The sequence below is a fragment of the Uloborus diversus genome, chromosome 8 (assembly GCF_026930045.1).
Source record: "Uloborus diversus isolate 005 chromosome 8, Udiv.v.3.1, whole genome shotgun sequence".
Taxonomy (NCBI): Eukaryota; Metazoa; Arthropoda; class Arachnida; order Araneae; family Uloboridae; genus Uloborus; species Uloborus diversus.
Genome location: NC_072738.1, coordinates 67,226,414 through 67,232,413, shown reverse-complemented (window position 1 = coordinate 67,232,413; position 6,000 = coordinate 67,226,414).

Here is a 6,000-nt window from a genome sequence, read left to right as displayed (position 1 = left end):
TCCGTTACAAAATGCAAATATGTGTCCAAAAATGTCACATCTAACCAAGTTCATTGAGAAATATAGTACGCATGGCAAAGTTTACAGTAGAAGGGAGAGTTAGAACAAGAGTGGGCCCACCATCTCAAAAGTAATTAATTGTTCAGACCGCTCAGTCACTGAGATCTTATTCTGCCATGTGCAAGTAAACGGCAGTATCTGCAGAAATGAGTTTTCGAAATATTTGAAGAAAAGCGATCTGAATTCAATACTAACAGTAGGGAAAGTTTGGAAGTAGACGACTTTTTCGCGCCTTTTTTTTTTCATCGGAAACCAAATAAGTGAGCTTGTACAATAAAGATAACGTACATTAGATGACAAAAAGGCAAAAAAAAAAAAAGTTAAAACTTAGCAGTTACTGGCCTTTACCTGCACACGGCAATATTGTCCTATTTAAATTGAAACGCCTAGAAACAAAGAGTTATATGTGCCAAAAAATTTTTAAAAAATGGAGATTACTAGTACAAATGGTAGATGAAACTATCCTCTGTTTTGAAGCAAGAGACAGTACTGTTAGTTCTGGCAGGTGCAGCTATACGTCATGATTTAAAAAATATTTTCAACGAAAACCTACCTTGAGTTTGAACAAACCAAGCGTTTAACTCAAAAACATTAAGTCCACTCATATTTTTGACATTATTGGCTATGATAAGCTGATAATGTCATGGTTAAACTAATCATAGCCATGATATACATTCGTTTCCTTCTCATTGTTTCAATGTGGCTGACAGGGGCTGTGTATAAAATGCCAAACGAGGCCGATCACGATAAAGAAATTAATCGCTTCTTCCAAGATGGAGTAGACAGGGGAACATGCCTAACGGTCAAAGGGGAAGGTTATCCACCTGAATTACTACGTTAGTGTGTAATCGTTTTCTTTTACAAAAACAAAGAAGTCGAACTAGTGAATCATTGCACTTATTTGGCTTCCGTTTTCAGGAAGCAACAAACCGGATGATGTAAGTAATCTCCTGTCTTTGAATAATCATTTCTTGCTCTAGAACAGCGACTTTTAATTTCTTTGACATGTGGAATTGTTTTTAGTGCCCACTTTTTTCATGGAACCCCATCTTCAGAACCATAGTTTGATTGCAACATTCTCAAAATGCCTTACTTCCAATGAAAACGAAAATAAGTTCAAATAATATCGTCAAAATGTAGCTTAAAAAATACTTCACAGTTCCTTAAATGTCGTCTTTAAGGTTGCTTCAAACAAAATTAAAGTCTAAATTTCAAAGAGATGAGTGATGCCTCTTTCACTATCGCAAAAGTGCTTAATATTAGGCTTTTTACTCGAAGTATTAGGCTTTATACTTGTACTATTAGGCTTTATACTATTAAGCTTTATACTTGTAAATTTAATTCTCATGATTTTTTTTTAAAATCTGATTTCAATTTGGCCACTGTTGATGATATTTAGAGTAAACTATTAAATCACATTAAAATTGCCAGTAATGGCATTAAATTGACATTAAATCGAAGTAAAAGGAAGTAATGTGATGCACACATCAGCTCGTTTTGCGGACATTTTAGCGGGGTACCCCGTTCCACACATATAGTGTGCCCGCTAAAGTTCGTTGTCAACCCCAGTGATTTCTGAATGATAAGAGCTATGGTCATGAAAGTTGAGTCTAGGCAGGTCCGGATCTACGAACCCGCAGACCCCGCAGTGCGCGGGGCCCCACGTCCTTAATGGGGCACAACGGCCCAAGAAATTGGAAAAAAATAGCGCTAAGACTTATTAACGTTACAAATATACACTGCTGGCCTCATGGGAGAGGCCCTACAGATTTGTTGCAGGATGGGGCCCAAAATGTATAAATCCGAGCCTGAGTCTAGGCGTAGTGAAGTAGCCATGCTCTACACCAACTGGACTGGTTGGTGTATCGCTAGGCAGCTTGGTTGAATTAAATTTCCATTATTTTTACAAAAATAAAGCAATTCTTTCAGAGAAAGGTGCTCCCCCACTTTGATTCCCCTTTTTTGATTCATTAATAAAATATAATCTCACTTCCCTGGGCCTCACCTGATTCCACCGAATTCCATCTTTTGTTTTCGAAAATTAAAATTGAAAATACTACTTCAAATACTTATATAAAAAGATGATGGCTTTTTCAGAATGCACAATTTGTACGCATTGAAAATACTAATCAAAATTCTATTCAAATTTGATTAGTTTCTTTATTCATTTCATTCCCCATTTAATTACATTCAAATTTAATTTGTAGTACAAAACTATCAAAATTACATGCAGTGAAAACATAGTAATAAAGATGCTATATCCTCGATCTACTGCTTTGAAATAAAAAAATTCAAGGCTGTACTGAGTGTTTTTATCCCGGACTGCGGAGTCAGGCGGAGAAAGGCAGGTTCCGGTTCCAACTCCAAGTCCTAGAATTTTAGATCCTTCAACTCCGACAGCCTAGGTAGAATTGGGAACTCGGACGGAAAATGATCGACTCCGACTATTTTAATGTTACAACCTTTGACTCTCAACTCCAACTCCTCTACCCCTAAAATCAGTCTACACTCCGCACCCCTGCTTATAAGCTACATTTTTTTCACTGTTTTTAATTATTTATTTATTTTTTTAAAAGTCGGAATTAAGGTTAATCTTTTATTTTATTTTCAATTGGTATGTTTTATTTTATTTATTCATTTTTTAAATAAATTAAATTATTTATTTATTGTAACCCGAACATGCATTGATCCCAATTAACTTAGAAGCTTTTAACTTAGAAGCTTAACTTTTGCTCAAAAAAAGCCGCTCTTGTAAATTTTATTAGCAAGAATTTCAGGAGAAAGAACAACGTTTCGGGAGGAGGAGACGCACAATTTTGTAAAAGATATTGCCGACACGTGTTTTACGGTTGCAATATTTCTGAGTAAACTTCTCATTAGATGACCTGTAAAATGTCAGTATTAAGTACAACTGACGTTTTAAGTACAAAAAAAAACACATTAGGTTGGCCATACAGAGTTTATTTTAAAAAAAATTAAATGCTTGCAGGCCCGAAGAGAGGCAATGTCAGCCTAGTCGGAAACTAGGGACCCGGGCCTTGATAGGAGGGGGACGGCGACACTGATGCAAAAAAAGAAAGAAAGAAAAAATAAAGGAAGAAAGAAAAAGAGGAAAAAAACTCCGAATAAGCGAAAACGTTAAGATAAAGTAAAATTTACTCTTTTGGTATACTTATTGTTGTGGCACTGAAAATAGTATTAATTGTTTCCTAGTAAGCAGTTTTGATTATTTTTTTCCCCAATTTTTTCCTTTTCCTGTCTTTTCTTCTTTTTTTTGGGGGGGGGGGGGGAGGGCCCGGCGACATAACTGACAAAGGGCGCGTCTTGACACTCTGCAGTCCTGAATACTTGAAGCAAGAGAAAATTCTTAAATTTGAGTCATACCTCATAAATTGACCACTGTAGAAATAATAAGAATTGAAATTTTTCAAAAGTACTCCCTCCCTCCCTTTAAAAACTAGCACGATGCTTGAAATTTATCTCTGTCCCAACTCACTGGTCTATTCAATACTGTTATTTGCTTTCCGAGCGCATGAATCCTGTAATACCAGACCGACAAAGAAACGTTTTTAACACTATTTTAAAGTTCCTCTAGCAAAGTATGCGACGTCTTCACTAGCGTCTATCGGCACATTTTATTCACACGTTACTTTTTTATGACGTCATAAAAGCGGATACGATTCCAGAAATGTTTGGCTACCGTTGATCATCGGTGAATTTCCGAACCATTTTCTTAACACCTCAGATCATTTTTGGATCTTCTCTTCAAAGCAAATATATTTAAGTTTGCCATATTCCCAACTAAGGAAAAGAGCGATAAAAGAATAGCAAATTTTTGTCTTGTATTGCAGAAAACGAAATGCATTGGATCGTTTTACGTTTAGAATTTTGTTGAGCGATAGAGGTATGTACCAGTTATGACATTTTTGCTGACAATCGCGGTGATTTTAGTTATTCTAATGTTTTATTTATTCCTGTCACCTTTTGATTTCATTTTTATTTTTACTATCAAATGTAGCAGTTGTAGATAGAAGCGGAAAAGATATTTCTAACCTCTGGCGCAAAAAGAAATGGAGTTATAAGTTTGACATGTGTATTTCTGGGTCTGACCGTGGCATCCTCTTAAACGGTTGAACCTATTTTGATAATTTTTCTTTTGTTTGAAAGTTGACTTAATCGAGAGTGTTTATAGCCAGTTTTGCCCAACGTATGACCTGTACGCCATATCGCGCTCCAGCAACGAAAGTGACACAACTGAAAGTTTTGAAAAGTGACTATTGATTTAATAATCTTTCTTGCCACAAAACTCTCACGAAATTATTTTACAAAATCGGAACGCGGCGGCGTAAAAACGGTATAATCAATAGTAACGCATCATTAAAATTTCAAAATTGAAAAATCAATTTCGAACTTAAAGTGTGCATTATTCATTCAGACGACAAAAACTAACCTGTAAACATCACAACCTTTTTTTTTTGTGTGTGTGTGTGTTTATTGTAATACTTGAGACTAAATCACTTAAAACATTGATTTCTCAAATGCTGATTTTTTTGTGTGTGTGTGTGTTACTTATCTGGCGGGATGCGATATGGGGTCATCGAATCTTATCCATGTTGCCCGTTAAAGTTTGAAAGGTGATTTGATCAAGAGTCTTAGTTGGGGTGCTGAGCCTTCTGCCCAAAATATGGGGCTCACGAAACTGATCCATATGGCCTGCGCTATGTTCAATGCTTCAAGTCAGAGAAGTATTTTCTTTTTACGACTGCTCACAAGGTCTGAACTTTAAATTTCAAGAGCTGTGATGCAATGGAATAAAAGCTTTAAAAAAAAAAGTTTTTCCTCGGTTTCCCACAGATTTTGGAATGAACGAGTTTTAATGTTGTCCTACTCATAAATAATTGTTATTTGCAGACCAATCATAAGAACTCCCCTTACTGCAAAGTCGTTGCTACCTGCATGCCGTTGCTGTCATTTCAGAGGGAATAAATAAATGATATACGATTTTACTCGATCGTTCGACAGCATGTCGATGACGTCATGGTACAGTAAAAATAGGGGTCGGACCCAAACATCCAAAAAAAAAAAGCTAAACCTGGTGCAAATTGTTTATTACCCTCCCAATAAGAACAGGTAAAAAGTCCCACCCCATTGTGCGTCGGGTTTTGGAATGGGGGGCATCTAAAAATTGCAGTTTTGAGTATTTTTTCAGAATTTTTAGAATAAATTTAAAGTGAGAATATTATGTTATACTAAATTTAAAAACATAAAATTAAAGGAGTTTGACCCCCAAGAGGGATGACAAAACCCACAAATGCTACAGAGCCCCCCTATCCCCGTAAAGCGAAGCAGTATCCCCGAACCCCCCTCCATACATTTCATATGGAAACATTATTTTATGCTAAGAAAATTGTTAGAAATCAAGAGTGTCCATTTTCCAAGAGCGATGGTGCACCTCCTCTCAAAGCTACAACACCCCCCCCCCTCTGCCAAATAAAATAAATCCTCCCCCCCCCCCCCACCTTTTATTTCAAGTAGAAGTATTATTTCATGCAAATCTAAAATGCATAAATCAGGACTATCCACCCCATAAGAACAGTAGCTCACGTCCCAAAACGAAATTATGTACTAAAATATTATCTCCCCCCCCCCACCCCCTCAGATGGTGCACATTTGATTAAATGGCCAGAAAAATAACGCTGAACTGGTTTTTGCTTTCAAATGATTTCTCCTAAGCTTGTAGCAAAAAGTCTTCGTTATCAAGATGTTTTTTGGAATCTTGATCCTCAGCAAAATCGTTATTGTTGCAGCTATGTCTAACACAGTTTGTGCATATAATTGAGCACTTCAGTCTACTTTCAGACTTTTCAAACATTCACTATATCCAATGAACCCCTCAGAGCAAGCACAAGATTTGAGACGCAGAAAGTCTTCTAGAGCAGA